This window comes from Pongo abelii, chromosome 7, assembly GCF_028885655.2.
Source record: "Pongo abelii isolate AG06213 chromosome 7, NHGRI_mPonAbe1-v2.0_pri, whole genome shotgun sequence".
NCBI classification, from domain to species: Eukaryota; Metazoa; Chordata; class Mammalia; order Primates; family Hominidae; genus Pongo; species Pongo abelii.
Genome location: NC_071992.2, coordinates 10,219,932 through 10,243,259, shown reverse-complemented (window position 1 = coordinate 10,243,259; position 23,328 = coordinate 10,219,932).

Below are 23,328 nucleotides of genomic sequence, written 5' to 3'. Positions count from 1 at the left end.
AGTCGGAAGTGCGCTTTCTGACTGGAGAATAGTCAATGAAGTACAGTAATTAGCACAGCGTATTTGTTTTTCCTCAATAAGAAAGGAGAGATCCGTGGAATCAAACAGACCTTCCAGCGATAACCTTTCCATGCTCAGCCTATTGATTGTGTATCCGAGTGAAATTGCCTGCCAGTGGGGAACAAGACAAGTCTTTGCCTGAAATGCTCTTGTGAAAGTTAGATTCCCATATAATAAAGCATCAAGTGGTAGAAACATGCACTGAAGTTTGAAGAGATACTCAGTGCACAAAGTAGAATGTGAAAGACTTTCGTGAAATCACGCAATCACCGAGAGACTAATTGATGACATTCCCCAAATTGAGGTTTACCAGAAAAGAGAAATAGTCATGACATGCTACAGTCAGCGGTTTCAGACGTCCGACGGCAGTTTAAGAAAACATGAAACAAAAGTCTTGAGATATCAGAAGGTATCCCAACTAAAACCTTTGGTTTATGAAAGAAATGATGAAAATAAAAGCAACATATCTCACAGTATGGGTGGTAATATTTTCATACGTATGTGATAATGGATCAACATTTGATAGAGATGAAATAAAAAGTTCCCAATTTGACAAAAGCAAACAAGGAAAATTATACCGTAGAAAAGCCCGGGTGACGGGAGTGAGGCCCTGTCTCAAGAAGAAAGCATCGCAGAGATTGAAAAGCAGGGAGTGAATCAGAGGATTGTATAACGTTGTTAATACTGGCCCTTGTTTCAGTGGCAAAAGGCCCAAATAAGCCGTGTGTCTCACGGATTCTCGCATCAATTGTTCAGGATCTGAGATGTTGCCTCCATTTCCAGTTAGGCATTGTATGGTGGAATTGCAGTTAGCACATCTGGTGCAAAAATTTTAATGCTGACGAAGGTGGACATGTTCCCTGAGCTAAGAGGGTCAGAATTTGGGTGTGTCTTCAGGCTCTCTGGCTTACCAGGAATGGAGATCCTGGCTCTAGGGATTTTCCCAAAATGTCTCAGACAGTAAGCAACAGGGCAGAATTGAGTCCCGGCGCCAAGGCCTCGAGGTGTAAAGAAACAGCCCTGGCCTCAGGGCCCATGAAATTAGGATGATTTAAAGAAGGATGGTGGAATGAGAGGACTGTGACCTTCGGCCCCGTTTCTTTCCCTTGTCTTTTCATGGGCCAGGTGTGCTCAATCAGAAGGCTTCCTGCGCCTGATGTCGAGTGTCCTGGGGGAAGAAAGGAGCACTGTTTTGAAAGATGCTCCACAGGGAGAAAGGAGCCACCATTCTCAGGAGAATGATCCCCAGAAGCCTGAGCAATCCAGATGCCGTGGCTTCACACTAGACCCTGGAGGGTCTTATTCCTGGAGCCGGGACCTGGGCATCGGTGTCCTTTCATGCTCATAACTGATTTTGAGGGGAGCCCAATGGATAAACTGTCTGCGAGTCATTCGCATCACACTGTAGTTTTCACACACGTCACACAGAAACCCTGTTCGTGTGCACATTTGGGTGCTTGAGCAGGGTTGCACCCAAGATTCTGCGGTTCTACCGAGCCCTGGGTTGTGCACTGGACAACCTTCCTCAGGGGTTGGTCAATTCTGATCACTGCACCTAACGAGACAGGGACCATGAAACCTAATCAGCAAATACAGAAAAGGAAGTGGTCATTTCCCACAATCATTTCCACTGAAACACCACGTCGGATAAATAAGTCTGATTGCAGGACAGGGACTGGGCTTCAGAGATGCACCTTTCGCAGCTGGACGAATGACCCGGAATCTCCCCAGATGCCGTCTGTAAACACACCAAATGAGATTGATTTCAGGGCTTTCTGAATTTAGTTTCGTTGAAGACACACACTCCTGTGTGTGATTTCCTTGACTACCAATACGACTTACTTCCTAATGACTTACATGCCAGTGGGAAAATTTTCCGTTTCTACTCATTGGAATTGGACACCGTGAAACAGGCAAGTCGGTCTGTCTGTTTCCGGCGTTCTGTGGGTTCCACCAAGTGCACAAGTCCTAGGGCGCCTGAGGTCCATTCAAAAACCAGTGTAAAAACGGCGAGTCAGGGTAAGAAAGAAGAGCACCGTTCCTATCTTCCAAATGCATTCCAGTTTCCACGACTCAAGGTGGCGAGAAGGATCCACGGATGTCCCACATTAACAAAATTTCACCTTCTCATGCCGACCAACAACTGACGAGTGAAACACACCCCAGGAGAAAATAGTCAACCCAGTCCCCTGCAATAACCTCACACGCAAACCTACACGTCAACAGGTCATATTCAGAAATACACACTGAATGTCATCTACCGTGAACACAAACACACAGACAGTCCCTCCAGAGGTTGTCTGCGTTGTCCGTGTTGTACAGACAGAAACTTGGGCTCCTCATTACTTTACTTAGGATTGGCAGTGTTCGTGTTTGTGTGGGTGTGTGTGTGTTTGCGTGCGTGCTTGTGGGTGTGTGTGTGTGTGTGTGTGTTTGCGCACCCCTATGTGTGGGTCGGCACATCCACTGAGCTCACTGGCACAGAAGCAGAGCCCTCTTGCTGTGTTTGTTCTTCCCTTTGGATCTCCTGGTCCTCCCTTGCAGAGAAGCGAGTGTGCCAGTGTTCATGGACTCGTGATCTGTCGGGTTCGTTGAGGAGAGGTTTAGCAGGGAGCTTTGCTGTTCAGGATGGTGGTTTTTCATCCCACACTTGTATTTCGATTGATGAATCACAAGTACGTTGGGAGGCAGGGTACCTTCGACTTTTCTGACGTTGAAGTCAGGCTTGGTTTTGTTTTGCTCTTGGAGGAATTTCCAGTGGTCTAAGGTGCTTTCCTGAGTGGCCGTTTCCACCAAGTGCTCGTCCAACTCGGGTACCTGGAGGCAGGGGTCTCTCTTGAGCTCTCCTTGCGTTGCTCGCCTGTCTGTGTCTTCAGCGCCAAGGGCTCTTGCTTCCCTGCCTCTTGACACGCTCTCACTGTGTCTTTCCCATTCACTCTTCTGGATGTAAAAGAGGACATAGGCCTGTTGACTCAGGACAGAAGTGATGCCAGAGGCAGTGACCTCGGCATCATCCATTTTATACCACTGGCCTTCTTGAGCTTTGACATAAGAGAAGTAATGTCCGTTGTGACAGCTCCACCCGGCGTGGACCAGCACAGCATAGAGGACATAGACAAGAGGTCCTGCGTTCTGCTGAGACATGTATGGCTGCATGTCAAGGCACTCAGGATATTGCACACTCTTGGCAAGTTTGTTGCCTGTGACATGGGAGAATCTCTTCAATACAAGGATGAGGACCTTGGCAGAAGTGTGCAAAGTTAACGTCTTGGAGGCCGGCGCCTTCTGGAGACAAAGACCACAATGATAGGCATTCTCTCCATTGAGTTCTTCGGGCTTCACCAACTGTTCCAAAGCTTGCTTCACACTCTGAGCTGCCTGGATATCCAGGGCGATGTCCAGGTAAGGGTCAAAGGTGTCTGAAATGCCCTGGCAGTGGAGACACTTGATTTGAGATCTCCAGTACCCTCCAAATATTTGGTGCATGAGGGTGGTGTCCTTAGAGTGATGATCTACCAGCTTGTGCCCGGGAAGGCACGCCTTTTTCATGGCATCCACAGTGAACATCAGAAATTCATGGGCGTCTTCCTGCTTGCCTCTATGGAAGCCAGCAGCCAATGCCCGTGAGGGCTGGATGACATGGCCAGGACGGTGGAGGGCCCGTGTGATGTGAGCTTGCATAGTACAGAGCATGCAGCCCTTGTGACCATGACAAGTTTGAGAGTGCTCCCGGGACAGCATGTAGTTGGCAAGGGGCGGTGTGTATGTCAGGCACTGCAGGGAAGCATTCACGTAGCAGGTATTTCCCATATTCTGGAGCCCAGCCCCCACCGCAGCAGGTCTCCTGCTACTCAGAGGAAGCTGCTCCCTGGGAGCAAGCTGTCTTGCCACAGGAGCCAAATCATCACAGAGGTCGACACGGGTCTCAGATGAGAGTGGTGACTTCTCAGGGAGAGAAGTCCGCTGGATTTCAGCAAAAGCTGCACCTGGCCCAGAACATGTGAGTTTTGAAAAGCGGTTCAACTGCCACTCCCCTCCCAAGCAGAGTGAGTCGTCCTCCATGTCGCCTGGAACAAGGATCACAAGGTTTTTCTGCTGGGACCGCGGGTTGCAGAAAGACGCTATCTCTGCCGAGAGGGTGTTCAAATGAGGAGCTGTCTGGCCGCATCAGCCCTTATATACCTCACCCCCACCAACCGCGAACACCCCACCCACCCATCAGGTGCGCGATAAACCAATCAAATATCAGCACTCAATTAAGGAAGGAGTCACAGGGTGTGTCCCCTTGCATTGCTGGGAATTCAACAGACACAGCCCACATCATGCTTTCCAGAACACCTGAATCCAATTACTCCTCAGGCTGATAGGCACGTAGAATACGAGTGTAACCGGGTTGGGACAGTGGCCACACACTTGCCTTATTTTAGGTAAAACAATGTCAGGGAAGAAATCTTTACCTATGAAGCCGTGTGTGTGTGCGCGCTTGTGTGTGTGTGTCCGTGTTTGTGTGTGTGTGTGTGTGTGTGTGTGTGTGTGTGTGTTTGTGCTGGGATGTACTTTCAAGTGTGTGCTTTTGGCAGATACCATCATCCCTTCAGCGATTGAAGGACAAGAAGTCGGAAGTGCGCTTTCTGACTGGAGAATAGTCAATGAAGTACAGTAATTAGCACAGCGTATTTGTTTTTCCTCAATAAGAAAGGAGAGATCCGTGGAATCAAACAGACCTTCCAGCGATAACCTTTCCATGCTCAGCCTATTGATTGTGTATCCGAGTGAAATTGCCTGCCAGTGGGGAACAAGACAAGTCTTTGCCTGAAATGCTCTTGTGAAAGTTAGATTCCCATATAATAAAGCATCAAGTGGTAGAAACATGCACTGAAGTTTGAAGAGATACTCAGTGCACAAAGTAGAATGTGAAAGACTTTCGTGAAATCACGCAATCACCGAGAGACTAATTGATGACATTCCCCAAATTGAGGTTTACCAGAAAAGAGAAATAGTCATGACATGCTACAGTCAGCGGTTTCAGACGTCCGACGGCAGTTTAAGAAAACATGAAACAAAAGTCTTGAGATATCAGAAGGTATCCCAACTAAAACCTTTGGTTTATGAAAGAAATGATGAAAATAAAAGCAACATATCTCACAGTATGGGTGGTAATATTTTCATACGTATGTGATAATGGATCAACATTTGATAGAGATGAAATAAAAAGTTCCCAATTTGACAAAAGCAAACAAGGAAAATTATACCGTAGAAAAGCCCGGGTGACGGGAGTGAGGCCCTGTCTCAAGAAGAAAGCATCGCAGAGATTGAAAAGCAGGGAGTGAATCAGAGGATTGTATAACGTTGTTAATACTGGCCCTTGTTTCAGTGGCAAAAGGCCCAAATAAGCCGTGTGTCTCACGGATTCTCGCATCAATTGTTCAGGATCTGAGATGTTGCCTCCATTTCCAGTTAGGCATTGTATGGTGGAATTGCAGTTAGCACATCTGGTGCAAAAATTTTAATGCTGACGAAGGTGGACATGTTCCCTGAGCTAAGAGGGTCAGAATTTGGGTGTGTCTTCAGGCTCTCTGGCTTACCAGGAATGGAGATCCTGGCTCTAGGGATTTTCCCAAAATGTCTCAGACAGTAAGCAACAGGGCAGAATTGAGTCCCGGCGCCAAGGCCTCGAGGTGTAAAGAAACAGCCCTGGCCTCAGGGCCCATGAAATTAGGATGATTTAAAGAAGGATGGTGGAATGAGAGGACTGTGACCTTCGGCCCCGTTTCTTTCCCTTGTCTTTTCATGGGCCAGGTGTGCTCAATCAGAAGGCTTCCTGCGCCTGATGTCGAGTGTCCTGGGGGAAGAAAGGAGCATTGTTTTGAAAGATGCTCCACAGGGAGAAAGGAGCCACCATTCTCAGGAGAATGATCCCCAGAAGCCTGAGCAATCCAGATGCCGTGGCTTCACACTAGACCCTGAAGGGTCTTATTCCTGGAGCCGGGACCTGGGCATCGGTGTCCTTTCATGCTCATAACTGATTTTGAGGGGAGCCCAATGGATAAACTGTCTGCGAGGCATTCGCATCACACTGTAGTTTTCACACACGTCACACAGAAACCCTGTTCGTGTGCACATTTGGGTGCTTGAGCAGGGTTGCACCCAAGATTCTGCGGTTCTACCGAGCCCTGGGTTGTGCACTGGACAACCTTCCTCAGGGGTTGGTCAATTCTGATCACTGCACCTAACGAGACAGGGACCATGAAACCTAATCAGCAAATACAGAAAAGGAAGTGGTCATTTCCCACAATCATTTCCACTGAAACACCACGTCGGATAAATAAGTCTGATTGCAGGACAGGGACTGGGCTACAGAGATGCACCTTTCGCAGCTGGACGAATGACCCGGAATCTCCCCAGATGCCGTCTGTAAACACACCAAATGAGATTGATTTCAGGGCTTTCTGAATTTAGTTTCGTTGAAGACACACACTCCTGTGTGTGATTTCCTTGACTACCAATACGACTTACTTCCAAATGACTTACATGCCAGTGGGAAAATTTTCCGTTTCAACTCATTGGAATTGGACACCGTGAAACAGGCAAGTCGGTCTGTCTGTTTCCGGCGTTCTGTGGGTTCCACCAAGTGCACAAGTCCTAGGGCGCCTGAGGTCCATTCAAAAACCAGTGTAAAAACGGCGAGTCAGGGTAAGAAAGAAGAGCACCGTTCCTATCTTCCAAATGCATTCCAGTTTCCACGACTCAAGGTGGCGAGAAGGATCCACGGATGTCCCACATTAACAAAATTTCACCTTCTCATGCCGACCAACAACTGACGAGTGAAACACACCCCAGGAGAAAATAGTCAACCCAGTCCCCTGCAATAACCTCACACGCAAACCTACACGTCAACAGGTCATATTCAGAAATACACACTGAATGTCATCTACCGTGAACACAAACACACAGACAGTCCCTCCAGAGGTTGTCTGCGTTGTCCGTGTTGTACAGACAGAAACTTGGGCTCCTCATTACTTTACTTAGGATTGGCAGTGTTCGTGTTTGTGTGGGTGTGTGTGTGTTTGCGTGCGTGCTTGTGGGTGTGTGTGTGTGTGTGTGTGTTTGCGCACCCCTATGTGTGGGTCGGCACATCCACTGAGCTCACTGGCACAGAAGCAGAGCCCTCTTGCTGTGTTTGTTCTTCCCTTTGGATCTCCTGGTCCTCCCTTGCAGAGAAGCGAGTGTGCCAGTGTTCATGGACTCGTGATCTGTCGGGTTCGTTGAGGAGAGGTTTAGCAGGGAGCTTTGCTGTTCAGGATGGTGGTTTTTCATCCCACACTTGTATTTCGATTGATGAATCACAAGTACGTTGGGAGGCAGGGTACCTTCGACTTTTCTGACGTTGAAGTCAGGCTTGGTTTTGTTTTGCTCTTGGAGGAATTTCCAGTGGTCTAAGGTGCTTTCCTGAGTGGCCGTTTCCACCAAGTGCTCGTCCAACTCGGGTACCTGGAGGCAGGGGTCTCTCTTGAGCTCTCCTTGCGTTGCTCGCCTGTCTGTGTCTTCAGCGCCAAGGGCTCTTGCTTCCCTGCCTCTTGACACGCTCTCACTGTGTCTTTCCCATTCACTCTTCTGGATGTAAAAGAGGACATAGGCCTGTTGACTCAGGACAGAAGTGATGCCAGAGGCAGTGACCTCGGCATCATCCATTTTATACCACTGGCCTTCTTGAGCTTTGACATAAGAGAAGTAATGTCCGTTGTGACAGCTCCACCCGGCGTGGACCAGCACAGCATAGAGGACATAGACAAGAGGTCCTGCGTTCTGCTGAGACATGTATGGCTGCATGTCAAGGCACTCAGGATATTGCACACTCTTGGCAAGTTTGTTGCCTGTGACATGGGAGAATCTCTTCAATACAAGGATGAGGACCTTGGCAGAAGTGTGCAAAGTTAACGTCTTGGAGGCCGGCGCCTTCTGGAGACAAAGACCACAATGATAGGCATTCTCTCCATTGAGTTCTTCGGGCTTCACCAACTGTTCCAAAGCTTGCTTCACACTCTGAGCTGCCTGGATATCCAGGGCGATGTCCAGGTAAGGGTCAAAGGTGTCTGAAATGCCCTGGCAGTGGAGACACTTGATTTGAGATCTCCAGTACCCTCCAAATATTTGGTGCATGAGGGTGGTGTCCTTAGAGTGATGATCTACCAGCTTGTGCCCGGGAAGGCACGCCTTTTTCATGGCATCCACAGTGAACATCAGAAATTCATGGGCGTCTTCCTGCTTGCCTCTATGGAAGCCAGCAGCCAATGCCCGTGAGGGCTGGATGACATGGCCAGGACGGTGGAGGGCCCGTGTGATGTGAGCTTGCATAGTACAGAGCATGCAGCCCTTGTGACCATGACAAGTTTGAGAGTGCTCCCGGGACAGCATGTAGTTGGCAAGGGGCGGTGTGTATGTCAGGCACTGCAGGGAAGCATTCACGTAGCAGGTATTTCCCATATTCTGAAGCCCAGCCCCCACCGCAGCAGGTCTCCTGCTACTCAGAGGAAGCTGCTCCCTGGGAGCAAGCTGTCTTGCCACAGGAGCCAAATCATCACAGAGGTCGACACGGGTCTCAGATGAGAGTGGTGACTTCTCAGGGAGAGAAGTCCGCTGGATTTCAGCAAAAGCTGCACCTGGCCCAGAACATGTGAGTTTTGAAAAGCGGTTCAACTGCCACTCCCCTCCCAAGCAGAGTGAGTCGTCCTCCATGTCGCCTGGAACAAGGATCACAAGGTTTTTCTGCTGGGACCGCGGGTTGCAGAAAGACGCTATCTCTGCCGAGAGGGTGTTCAAATGAGGAGCTGTCTGGCCGCATCAGCCCTTATATACCTCACCCCCACCAACCGCGAACACCCCACCCACCCATCAGGTGCGCGATAAACCAATCAAATATCAGCACTCAATTAAGGAAGGAGTCACAGGGTGTGTCCCCTTGCATTGCTGGGAATTCAACAGACACAGCCCACATCATGCTTTCCAGAACACCTGAATCCAATTACTCCTCAGGCTGATAGGCACGTAGAATACGAGTGTAACCGGGTTGGGACAGTGGCCACACACTTGCCTTATTTTAGGTAAAACAATGTCAGGGAAGAAATCTTTACCTATGAAGCCGTGTGTGTGTGCGCGCTTGTGTGTTTGTGTCCGTGTTTGTGTGTGTGTGTGTGTGTGTCTGTGTGTGTGTTTGTGCTGGGATGTACTTTCAAGTGTGTGCTTTTGGCAGATACCATCATCCCTTCAGCGATTGAAGGACAAGAAGTCGGAAGTGCGCTTTCTGACTGGAGAATAGTCAATGAAGTACAGTAATTAGCACAGCGTATTTGTTTTTCCTCAATAAGAAAGGAGAGATCCGTGGAATCAAACAGACCTTCCAGCGATAACCTTTCCATGCTCAGCCTGTTGATTGTGTATCCGAGTGAAATTGCCTGCCAGTGGGGAACAAGACAAGTCTTTGCCTGAAATGCTCTTGTGAAAGTTAGATTCCCATATAATAAAGCATCAAGTGGTAGAAACATGCACTGAAGTTTGAAGAGATACTCAGTGCACAAAGTAGAATGTGAAAGACTTTCGTGAAATCACGCAATCACCGAGAGACTAATTGATGACATTCCCCAAATTGAGGTTTACCAGAAAAGAGAAATAGTCATGACATGCTACAGTCAGCGGTTTCAGACGTCCGACGGCAGTTTAAGAAAACATGAAACAAAAGTCTTGAGATATCAGAAGGTATCCCAACTAAAACCTTTGGTTTATGAAAGAAATGATGAAAATAAAAGCAACATATCTCACAGTATGGGTGGTAATATTTTCATACGTATGTGATAATGGATCAACATTTGATAGAGATGAAATAAAAAGTTCCCAATTTGACAAAAGCAAACAAGGAAAATATACCGTAGAAAAGCCCGGGTGACGGGAGTGAGGCCCTGTCTCAAGAAGAAAGCATCGCAGAGATTGAAAAGCAGGGAGTGAATCAGAGGATTGTATAACGTTGTTAATACTGGCCCTTGTTTCAGTGGCAAAAGGCCCAAATAAGCCGTGTGTCTCACGGATTCTCGCATCAATTGTTCAGGATCTGAGATGTTGCCTCCATTTCCAGTTAGGCATTGTATGGTGGAATTGCAGTTAGCACATCTGGTGCAAAAATTTTAATGCTGACGAAGGTGGACATGTTCCCTGAGCTAAGAGGGTCAGAATTTGGGTGTGTCTTCAGGCTCTCTGGCTTACCAGGAATGGAGATCCTGGCTCTAGGGATTTTCCCAAAATGTCTCAGACAGTAAGCAACAGGGCAGAATTGAGTCCCGGCGCCAAGGCCTCGAGGTGTAAAGAAACAGCCCTGGCCTCAGGGCCCATGAAATTAGGATGATTTAAAGAAGGATGGTGGAATGAGAGGACTGTGACCTTCGGCCCCGTTTCTTTCCCTTGTCTTTTCATGGGCCAGGTGTGCTCAATCAGAAGGCTTCCTGCGCCTGATGTCGAGTGTCCTGGGGGAAGAAAGGAGCACTGTTTTGAAAGATGCTCCACAGGGAGAAAGGAGCCACCATTCTCAGGAGAATGATCCCCAGAAGCCTGAGCAATCCAGATGCCGTGGCTTCACACTAGACCCTGGAGGGTCTTATTCCTGGAGCCGGGACCTGGGCATCGGTGTCCTTTCATGCTCATAACTGATTTTGAGGGGAGCCCAATGGATAAACTGTCTGCGAGTCATTCGCATCACACTGTAGTTTTCACACACGTCACACAGAAACCCTGTTCGTGTGCACATTTGGGTGCTTGAGCAGGGTTGCACCCAAGATTCTGCGGTTCTACCGAGCCCTGGGTTGTGCACTGGACAACCTTCCTCAGGGGTTGGTCAATTCTGATCACTGCACCTAACGAGACAGGGACCATGAAACCTAATCAGCAAATACAGAAAAGGAAGTGGTCATTTCCCACAATCATTTCCACTGAAACACCACGTCGGATAAATAAGTCTGATTGCAGGACAGGGACTGGGCTTCAGAGATGCACCTTTCGCAGCTGGACGAATGACCCGGAATCTCCCCAGATGCCGTCTGTAAACACACCAAATGAGATTGATTTCAGGGCTTTCTGAATTTAGTTTCGTTGAAGACACACACTCCTGTGTGTGATTTCCTTGACTACCAATACGACTTACTTCCTAATGACTTACATGCCAGTGGGAAAATTTTCCGTTTCTACTCATTGGAATTGGACACCGTGAAACAGGCAAGTCGGTCTGTCTGTTTCCGGCGTTCTGTGGGTTCCACCAAGTGCACAAGTCCTAGGGCGCCTGAGGTCCATTCAAAAACCAGTGTAAAAACGGCGAGTCAGGGTAAGAAAGAAGAGCACCGTTCCTATCTTCCAAATGCATTCCAGTTTCCACGACTCAAGGTGGCGAGAAGGATCCACGGATGTCCCACATTAACAAAATTTCACCTTCTCATGCCGACCAACAACTGACGAGTGAAACACACCCCAGGAGAAAATAGTCAACCCAGTCCCCTGCAATAACCTCACACGCAAACCTACACGTCAACAGGTCATATTCAGAAATACACACTGAATGTCATCTACCGTGAACACAAACACACAGACAGTCCCTCCAGAGGTTGTCTGCGTTGTCCGTGTTGTACAGACAGAAACTTGGGCTCCTCATTACTTTACTTAGGATTGGCAGTGTTCGTGTTTGTGTGGGTGTGTGTGTGTTTGCGTGCGTGCTTGTGGGTGTGTGTGTGTGTGTGTGTGTTTGCGCACCCCTATGTGTGGGTCGGCACATCCACTGAGCTCACTGGCACAGAAGCAGAGCCCTCTTGCTGTGTTTGTTCTTCCCTTTGGATCTCCTGGTCCTCCCTTGCAGAGAAGCGAGTGTGCCAGTGTTCATGGACTCGTGATCTGTCGGGTTCGTTGAGGAGAGGTTTAGCAGGGAGCTTTGCTGTTCAGGATGGTGGTTTTTCATCCCACACTTGTATTTCGATTGATGAATCACAAGTACGTTGGGAGGCAGGGTACCTTCGACTTTTCTGACGTTGAAGTCAGGCTTGGTTTTGTTTTGCTCTTGGAGGAATTTCCAGTGGTCTAAGGTGCTTTCCTGAGTGGCCGTTTCCACCAAGTGCTCGTCCAACTCGGGTACCTGGAGGCAGGGGTCTCTCTTGAGCTCTCCTTGCGTTGCTCGCCTGTCTGTGTCTTCAGCGCCAAGGGCTCTTGCTTCCCTGCCTCTTGACACGCTCTCACTGTGTCTTTCCCATTCACTCTTCTGGATGTAAAAGAGGACATAGGCCTGTTGACTCAGGACAGAAGTGATGCCAGAGGCAGTGACCTCGGCATCATCCATTTTATACCACTGGCCTTCTTGAGCTTTGACATAAGAGAAGTAATGTCCGTTGTGACAGCTCCACCCGGCGTGGACCAGCACAGCATAGAGGACATAGACAAGAGGTCCTGCGTTCTGCTGAGACATGTATGGCTGCATGTCAAGGCACTCAGGATATTGCACACTCTTGGCAAGTTTGTTGCCTGTGACATGGGAGAATCTCTTCAATACAAGGATGAGGACCTTGGCAGAAGTGTGCAAAGTTAACGTCTTGGAGGCCGGCGCCTTCTGGAGACAAAGACCACAATGATAGGCATTCTCTCCATTGAGTTCTTCGGGCTTCACCAACTGTTCCAAAGCTTGCTTCACACTCTGAGCTGCCTGGATATCCAGGGCGATGTCCAGGTAAGGGTCAAAGGTGTCTGAAATGCCCTGGCAGTGGAGACACTTGATTTGAGATCTCCAGTACCCTCCAAATATTTGGTGCATGAGGGTGGTGTCCTTAGAGTGATGATCTACCAGCTTGTGCCCGGGAAGGCACGCCTTTTTCATGGCATCCACAGTGAACATCAGAAATTCATGGGCGTCTTCCTGCTTGCCTCTATGGAAGCCAGCAGCCAATGCCCGTGAGGGCTGGATGACATGGCCAGGACGGTGGAGGGCCCGTGTGATGTGAGCTTGCATAGTACAGAGCATGCAGCCCTTGTGACCATGACAAGTTTGAGAGTGCTCCCGGGACAGCATGTAGTTGGCAAGGGGCGGTGTGTATGTCAGGCACTGCAGGGAAGCATTCACGTAGCAGGTATTTCCCATATTCTGGAGCCCAGCCCCCACCGCAGCAGGTCTCCTGCTACTCAGAGGAAGCTGCTCCCTGGGAGCAAGCTGTCTTGCCACAGGAGCCAAATCATCACAGAGGTCGACACGGGTCTCAGATGAGAGTGGTGACTTCTCAGGGAGAGAAGTCCGCTGGATTTCAGCAAAAGCTGCACCTGGCCCAGAACATGTGAGTTTTGAAAAGCGGTTCAACTGCCACTCCCCTCCCAAGCAGAGTGAGTCGTCCTCCATGTCGCCTGGAACAAGGATCACAAGGTTTTTCTGCTGGGACCGCGGGTTGCAGAAAGACGCTATCTCTGCCGAGAGGGTGTTCAAATGAGGAGCTGTCTGGCCGCATCAGCCCTTATATACCTCACCCCCACCAACCGCGAACACCCCACCCACCCATCAGGTGCGCGATAAACCAATCAAATATCAGCACTCAATTAAGGAAGGAGTCACAGGGTGTGTCCCCTTGCATTGCTGGGAATTCAACAGACACAGCCCACATCATGCTTTCCAGAACACCTGAATCCAATTACTCCTCAGGCTGATAGGCACGTAGAATACGAGTGTAACCGGGTTGGGACAGTGGCCACACACTTGCCTTATTTTAGGTAAAACAATGTCAGGGAAGAAATCTTTACCTATGAAGCCGTGTGTGTGTGCGCGCTTGTGTGTGTGTGTCCGTGTTTGTGTGTGTGTGTGTGTGTGTGTGTGTGTGTGTGTGTTTGTGCTGGGATGTACTTTCAAGTGTGTGCTTTTGGCAGATACCATCATCCCTTCAGCGATTGAAGGACAAGAAGTCGGAAGTGCGCTTTCTGACTGGAGAATAGTCAATGAAGTACAGTAATTAGCACAGCGTATTTGTTTTTCCTCAATAAGAAAGGAGAGATCCGTGGAATCAAACAGACCTTCCAGCGATAACCTTTCCATGCTCAGCCTATTGATTGTGTATCCGAGTGAAATTGCCTGCCAGTGGGGAACAAGACAAGTCTTTGCCTGAAATGCTCTTGTGAAAGTTAGATTCCCATATAATAAAGCATCAAGTGGTAGAAACATGCACTGAAGTTTGAAGAGATACTCAGTGCACAAAGTAGAATGTGAAAGACTTTCGTGAAATCACGCAATCACCGAGAGACTAATTGATGACATTCCCCAAATTGAGGTTTACCAGAAAAGAGAAATAGTCATGACATGCTACAGTCAGCGGTTTCAGACGTCCGACGGCAGTTTAAGAAAACATGAAACAAAAGTCTTGAGATATCAGAAGGTATCCCAACTAAAACCTTTGGTTTATGAAAGAAATGATGAAAATAAAAGCAACATATCTCACAGTATGGGTGGTAATATTTTCATACGTATGTGATAATGGATCAACATTTGATAGAGATGAAATAAAAAGTTCCCAATTTGACAAAAGCAAACAAGGAAAATTATACCGTAGAAAAGCCCGGGTGACGGGAGTGAGGCCCTGTCTCAAGAAGAAAGCATCGCAGAGATTGAAAAGCAGGGAGTGAATCAGAGGATTGTATAACGTTGTTAATACTGGCCCTTGTTTCAGTGGCAAAAGGCCCAAATAAGCCGTGTGTCTCACGGATTCTCGCATCAATTGTTCAGGATCTGAGATGTTGCCTCCATTTCCAGTTAGGCATTGTATGGTGGAATTGCAGTTAGCACATCTGGTGCAAAAATTTTAATGCTGACGAAGGTGGACATGTTCCCTGAGCTAAGAGGGTCAGAATTTGGGTGTGTCTTCAGGCTCTCTGGCTTACCAGGAATGGAGATCCTGGCTCTAGGGATTTTCCCAAAATGTCTCAGACAGTAAGCAACAGGGCAGAATTGAGTCCCGGCGCCAAGGCCTCGAGGTGTAAAGAAACAGCCCTGGCCTCAGGGCCCATGAAATTAGGATGATTTAAAGAAGGATGGTGGAATGAGAGGACTGTGACCTTCGGCCCCGTTTCTTTCCCTTGTCTTTTCATGGGCCAGGTGTGCTCAATCAGAAGGCTTCCTGCGCCTGATGTCGAGTGTCCTGGGGGAAGAAAGGAGCATTGTTTTGAAAGATGCTCCACAGGGAGAAAGGAGCCACCATTCTCAGGAGAATGATCCCCAGAAGCCTGAGCAATCCAGATGCCGTGGCTTCACACTAGACCCTGAAGGGTCTTATTCCTGGAGCCGGGACCTGGGCATCGGTGTCCTTTCATGCTCATAACTGATTTTGAGGGGAGCCCAATGGATAAACTGTCTGCGAGGCATTCGCATCACACTGTAGTTTTCACACACGTCACACAGAAACCCTGTTCGTGTGCACATTTGGGTGCTTGAGCAGGGTTGCACCCAAGATTCTGCGGTTCTACCGAGCCCTGGGTTGTGCACTGGACAACCTTCCTCAGGGGTTGGTCAATTCTGATCACTGCACCTAACGAGACAGGGACCATGAAACCTAATCAGCAAATACAGAAAAGGAAGTGGTCATTTCCCACAATCATTTCCACTGAAACACCACGTCGGATAAATAAGTCTGATTGCAGGACAGGGACTGGGCTACAGAGATGCACCTTTCGCAGCTGGACGAATGACCCGGAATCTCCCCAGATGCCGTCTGTAAACACACCAAATGAGATTGATTTCAGGGCTTTCTGAATTTAGTTTCGTTGAAGACACACACTCCTGTGTGTGATTTCCTTGACTACCAATACGACTTACTTCCAAATGACTTACATGCCAGTGGGAAAATTTTCCGTTTCAACTCATTGGAATTGGACACCGTGAAACAGGCAAGTCGGTCTGTCTGTTTCCGGCGTTCTGTGGGTTCCACCAAGTGCACAAGTCCTAGGGCGCCTGAGGTCCATTCAAAAACCAGTGTAAAAACGGCGAGTCAGGGTAAGAAAGAAGAGCACCGTTCCTATCTTCCAAATGCATTCCAGTTTCCACGACTCAAGGTGGCGAGAAGGATCCACGGATGTCCCACATTAACAAAATTTCACCTTCTCATGCCGACCAACAACTGACGAGTGAAACACACCCCAGGAGAAAATAGTCAACCCAGTCCCCTGCAATAACCTCACACGCAAACCTACACGTCAACAGGTCATATTCAGAAATACACACTGAATGTCATCTACCGTGAACACAAACACACAGACAGTCCCTCCAGAGGTTGTCTGCGTTGTCCGTGTTGTACAGACAGAAACTTGGGCTCCTCATTACTTTACTTAGGATTGGCAGTGTTCGTGTTTGTGTGGGTGTGTGTGTGTTTGCGTGCGTGCTTGTGGGTGTGTGTGTGTGTGTGTGTGTTTGCGCACCCCTATGTGTGGGTCGGCACATCCACTGAGCTCACTGGCACAGAAGCAGAGCCCTCTTGCTGTGTTTGTTCTTCCCTTTGGATCTCCTGGTCCTCCCTTGCAGAGAAGCGAGTGTGCCAGTGTTCATGGACTCGTGATCTGTCGGGTTCGTTGAGGAGAGGTTTAGCAGGGAGCTTTGCTGTTCAGGATGGTGGTTTTTCATCCCACACTTGTATTTCGATTGATGAATCACAAGTACGTTGGGAGGCAGGGTACCTTCGACTTTTCTGACGTTGAAGTCAGGCTTGGTTTTGTTTTGCTCTTGGAGGAATTTCCAGTGGTCTAAGGTGCTTTCCTGAGTGGCCGTTTCCACCAAGTGCTCGTCCAACTCGGGTACCTGGAGGCAGGGGTCTCTCTTGAGCTCTCCTTGCGTTGCTCGCCTGTCTGTGTCTTCAGCGCCAAGGGCTCTTGCTTCCCTGCCTCTTGACACGCTCTCACTGTGTCTTTCCCATTCACTCTTCTGGATGTAAAAGAGGACATAGGCCTGTTGACTCAGGACAGAAGTGATGCCAGAGGCAGTGACCTCGGCATCATCCATTTTATACCACTGGCCTTCTTGAGCTTTGACATAAGAGAAGTAATGTCCGTTGTGACAGCTCCACCCGGCGTGGACCAGCACAGCATAGAGGACATAGACAAGAGGTCCTGCGTTCTGCTGAGACATGTATGGCTGCATGTCAAGGCACTCAGGATATTGCACACTCTTGGCAAGTTTGTTGCCTGTGACATGGGAGAATCTCTTCAATACAAGGATGAGGACCTTGGCAGAAGTGTGCAAAGTTAACGTCTTGGAGGCCGGCGCCTTCTGGAGACAAAGACCACAATGATAGGCATTCTCTCCATTGAGTTCTTCGGGCTTCACCAACTGTTCCAAAGCTTGCTTCACACTCTGAGCTGCCTGGATATCCAGGGCGATGTCCAGGTAAGGGTCAAAGGTGTCTGAAATGCCCTGGCAGTGGAGACACTTGATTTGAGATCTCCAGTACCCTCCAAATATTTGGTGCATGAGGGTGGTGTCCTTAGAGTGATGATCTACCAGCTTGTGCCCGGGAAGGCACGCCTTTTTCATGGCATCCACAGTGAACATCAGAAATTCATGGGCGTCTTCCTGCTTGCCTCTATGGAAGCCAGCAGCCAATGCCCGTGAGGGCTGGATGACATGGCCAGGACGGTGGAGGGCCCGTGTGATGTGAGCTTGCATAGTACAGAGCATGCAGCCCTTGTGACCATGACAAGTTTGAGAGTGCTCCCGGGACAGCATGTAGTTGGCAAGGGGCGGTGTGTATGTCAGGCACTGCAGGGAAGCATTCACGTAGCAGGTATTTCCCATATTCTGAAGCCCAGCCCCCACCGCAGCAGGTCTCCTGCTACTCAGAGGAAGCTGCTCCCTGGGAGCAAGCTGTCTTGCCACAGGAGCCAAATCATCACAGAGGTCGACACGGGTCTCAGATGAGAGTGGTGACTTCTCAGGGAGAGAAGTCCGCTGGATTTCAGCAAAAGCTGCACCTGGCCCAGAACATGTGAGTTTTGAAAAGCGGTTCAACTGCCACTCCCCTCCCAAGCAGAGTGAGTCGTCCTCCATGTCGCCTGGAACAAGGATCACAAGGTTTTTCTGCTGGGACCGCGGGTTGCAGAAAGACGCTATCTCTGCCGAGAGGGTGTTCAAATGAGGAGCTGTCTGGCCGCATCAGCCCTTATATACCTCACCCCCACCAACCGCGAACACCCCACCCACCCATCAGGTGCGCGATAAACCAATCAAATATCAGCACTCAATTAAGGAAGGAGTCACAGGGTGTGTCCCCTTGCATTGCTGGGAATTCAACAGACACAGCCCACATCATGCTTTCCAGAACACCTGAATCCAATTACTCCTCAGGCTGATAGGCACGTAGAATACGAGTGTAACCGGGTTGGGACAGTGGCCACACACTTGCCTTATTTTAGGTAAAACAATGTCAGGGAAGAAATCTTTACCTATGAAGCCGTGTGTGTGTGCGCGCTTGTGTGTTTGTGTCCGTGTTTGTGTGTGTGTGTGTGTGTGTCTGTGTGTGTGTTTGTGCTGGGATGTACTTTCAAGTGTGTGCTTTTGGCAGATACCATCATCCCTTCAGCGATTGAAGGACAAGAAGTCGGAAGTGCGCTTTCTGACTGGAGAATAGTCAATGAAGTACAGTAATTAGCACAGCGTATTTGTTTTTCCTCAATAAGAAAGGAGAGATCCGTGGAATCAAACAGACCTTCCAGCGATAACCTTTCCATGCTCAGCCTGTTGATTGTGTATCCGAGTGAAATTGCCTGCCAGTGGGGAACAAGACAAGTCTTTGCCTGAAATGCTCTTGTGAAAGTTAGATTCCCATATAATAAAGCATCAAGTGGTAGAAACATGCACTGAAGTTTGAAGAGATACTCAGTGCACAAAGTAGAATGTGAAAGACTTTCGTGAAATCACGCAATCACCGAGAGACTAATTGATGACATTCCCCAAATTGAGGTTTACCAGAAAAGAGAAATAGTCATGACATGCTACAGTCAGCGGTTTCAGACGTCCGACGGCAGTTTAAGAAAACATGAAACAAAAGTCTTGAGATATCAGAAGGTATCCCAACTAAAACCTTTGGTTTATGAAAGAAATGATGAAAATAAAAGCAACATATCTCACAGTATGGGTGGTAATATTTTCATACGTATGTGATAATGGATCAACATTTGATAGAGATGAAATAAAAAGTTCCCAATTTGACAAAAGCAAACAAGGAAAATATACCGTAGAAAAGCCCGGGTGACGGGAGTGAGGCCCTGTCTCAAGAAGAAAGCATCGCAGAGATTGAAAAGCAGGGAGTGAATCAGAGGATTGTATAACGTTGTTAATACTGGCCCTTGTTTCAGTGGCAAAAGGCCCAAATAAGCCGTGTGTCTCACGGATTCTCGCATCAATTGTTCAGGATCTGAGATGTTGCCTCCATTTCCAGTTAGGCATTGTATGGTGGAATTGCAGTTAGCACATCTGGTGCAAAAATTTTAATGCTGACGAAGGTGGACATGTTCCCTGAGCTAAGAGGGTCAGAATTTGGGTGTGTCTTCAGGCTCTCTGGCTTACCAGGAATGGAGATCCTGGCTCTAGGGATTTTCCCAAAATGTCTCAGACAGTAAGCAACAGGGCAGAATTGAGTCCCGGCGCCAAGGCCTCGAGGTGTAAAGAAACAGCCCTGGCCTCAGGGCCCATGAAATTAGGATGATTTAAAGAAGGATGGTGGAATGAGAGGACTGTGACCTTCGGCCCCGTTTCTTTCCCTTGTCTTTTCATGGGCCAGGTGTGCTCAATCAGAAGGCTTCCTGCGCCTGATGTCGAGTGTCCTGGGGGAAGAAAGGAGCATTGTTTTGAAAGATGCTCCACAGGGAGAAAGGAGCCACCATTCTCAGGAGAATGATCCCCAGAAGCCTGAGCAATCCAGATGCCGTGGCTTCACACTAGACCCTGGAGGGTCTTATTCCTGGAGCCGGGACCTGGGCATCGGTGTCCTTTCATGCTCATAACTGATTTTGAGGGGAGCCCAATGGATAAACTGTCTGCGAGGCATTCGCATCACACTGTAGTTTTCACACACGTCACACAGAAACCCTGTTCGTGTGCACATTTGGGTGCTTGAGCAGGGTTGCACCCAAGATTCTGCGGTTCTACCGAGCCCTGGGTTGTGCACTGGACAACCTTCCTCAGGGGTTGGTCAATTCTGATCACTGCACCTAACGAGACAGGGACCATGAAACCTAATCAGCAAATACAGAAAAGGAAGTGGTCATTTCCCACAATCATTTCCACTGAAACACCACGTCGGATAAATAAGTCTGATTGCAGGACAGGGACTGGGCTTCAGAGATGCACCTTTCGCAGCTGGACGAATGACCCGGAATCTCCCCAGATGCCGTCTGTAAACACACCAAATGAGATTGATTTCAGGGCTTTCTGAATTTAGTTTCGTTGAAGACACACACTCCTGTGTGTGATTTCCTTGACTACCAATACGACTTACTTCCTAATGACTTACATGCCAGTGGGAAAATTTTTCGTTTCTACTCATTGGAATTGGACACCGTGAAACAGGCAAGTCGGTCTGTCTGTTTCCGGCGTTCTGTGGGTTCCACCAAGTGCACAAGTCCTAGGGCGCCTGAGGTCCATTCAAAAACCAGTGTAAAAACGGCGAGTCAGGGTAAGAAAGAAGAGCACCGTTCCTATCTTCCAAATGCATTCCAGTTTCCACGACTCAAGGTGGCGAGAAGGATCCACGGATGTCCCACATTAACAAAATTTCACCTTCTCATGCCGACCAACAACTGACGAGTGAAACACACCCCAGGAGAAAATAGTCAACCCAGTCCCCTGCAATAACCTCACACGCAAACCTACACGTCAACAGGTCATATTCAGAAATACACACTGAATGTCATCTACCGTGAACACAAACACACAGACAGTCCCTCCAGAGGTTGTCTGCGTTGTCCGTGTTGTACAGACAGAAACTTGGGCTCCTCATTACTTTACTTAGGATTGGCAGTGTTCGTGTTTGTGTGGGTGTGTGTGTGTTTGCGTGCGTGCTTGTGGGTGTGTGTGTGTGTGTGTGTGTTTGCGCACCCCTATGTGTGGGTCGGCACATCCACTGAGCTCACTGGCACAGAAGCAGAGCCCTCTTGCTGTGTTTGTTCTTCCCTTTGGATCTCCTGGTCCTCCCTTGCAGAGAAGCGAGTGTGCCAGTGTTCATGGACTCGTGATCTGTCGGGTTCGTTGAGGAGAGGTTTAGCAGGGAGCTTTGCTGTTCAGGATGGTGGTTTTTCATCCCACACTTGTATTTCGATTGATGAATCACAAGTACGTTGGGAGGCAGGGTACCTTCGACTTTTCTGACGTTGAAGTCAGGCTTGGTTTTGTTTTGCTCTTGGAGGAATTTCCAGTGGTCTAAGGTGCTTTCCTGAGTGGCCGTTTCCACCAAGTGCTCGTCCAACTCGGGTACCTGGAGGCAGGGGTCTCTCTTGAGCTCTCCTTGCGTTGCTCGCCTGTCTGTGTCTTCAGCGCCAAGGGCTCTTGCTTCCCTGCCTCTTGACACGCTCTCACTGTGTCTTTCCCATTCACTCTTCTGGATGTAAAAGAGGACATAGGCCTGTTGACTCAGGACAGAAGTGATGCCAGAGGCAGTGACCTCGGCATCATCCATTTTATACCACTGGCCTTCTTGAGCTTTGACATAAGAGAAGTAATGTCCGTTGTGACAGCTCCACCCGGCGTGGACCAGCACAGCATAGAGGACATAGACAAGAGGTCCTGCGTTCTGCTGAGACATGTATGGCTGCATGTCAAGGCACTCAGGATATTGCACACTCTTGGCAAGTTTGTTGCCTGTGACATGGGAGAATCTCTTCAATACAAGGATGAGGACCTTGGCAGAAGTGTGCAAAGTTAACGTCTTGGAGGCCGGCGCCTTCTGGAGACAAAGACCACAATGATAGGCATTCTCTCCATTGAGTTCTTCGGGCTTCACCAACTGTTCCAAAGCTTGCTTCACACTCTGAGCTGCCTGGATATCCAGGGCGATGTCCAGGTAAGGGTCAAAGGTGTCTGAAATGCCCTGGCAGTGGAGACACTTGATTTGAGATCTCCAGTACCCTCCAAATATTTGGTGCATGAGGGTGGTGTCCTTAGAGTGATGATCTACCAGCTTGTGCCCGGGAAGGCACGCCTTTTTCATGGCATCCACAGTGAACATCAGAAATTCATGGGCGTCTTCCTGCTTGCCTCTATGGAAGCCAGCAGCCAATGCCCGTGAGGGCTGGATGACATGGCCAGGACGGTGGAGGGCCCGTGTGATGTGAGCTTGCATAGTACAGAGCATGCAGCCCTTGTGACCATGACAAGTTTGAGAGTGCTCCCGGGACAGCATGTAGTTGGCAAGGGGCGGTGTGTATGTCAGGCACTGCAGGGAAGCATTCACGTAGCAGGTATTTCCCATATTCTGGAGCCCAGCCCCCACCGCAGCAGGTCTCCTGCTACTCAGAGGAAGCTGCTCCCTGGGAGCAAGCTGTCTTGCCACAGGAGCCAAATCATCACAGAGGTCGACACGGGTCTCAGATGAGAGTGGTGACTTCTCAGGGAGAGAAGTCCGCTGGATTTCAGCAAAAGCTGCACCTGGCCCAGAACATGTGAGTTTTGAAAAGCGGTTCAACTGCCACTCCCCTCCCAAGCAGAGTGAGTCGTCCTCCATGTCGCCTGGAACAAGGATCACAAGGTTTTTCTGCTGGGACCGCGGGTTGCAGAAAGACGCTATCTCTTCCGAGAGGGTGTTCAAATGAGGAGCTGTCTGGCCGCATCAGCCCTTATATACCTCACCCCCACCAACCGCGAACACCCCACCCACCCATCAGGTGCGCGATAAACCAATCAAATATCAGCACTCAATTAAGGAAGGAGTCACAGGGTGTGTCCCCTTGCATTGCTGGGAATTCAACAGACACAGCCCACATCATGCTTTCCAGAACACCTGAATCCAATTACTCCTCAGGCTGATAGGCACGTAGAATACGAGTGTAACCGGGTTGGGACAGTGGCCACACACTTGCCTTATTTTAGGTAAAACAATGTCAGGGAAGAAATCTTTACCTATGAAGCCGTGTGTGTGTGCGCGCTTGTGTGTGTGTGTCCGTGTTTGTGTGTGTGTGTGTGTGTGTGTGTGTGTGTGTGTTTGTGCTGGGATGTACTTTCAAGTGTGTGCTTTTGGCAGATAC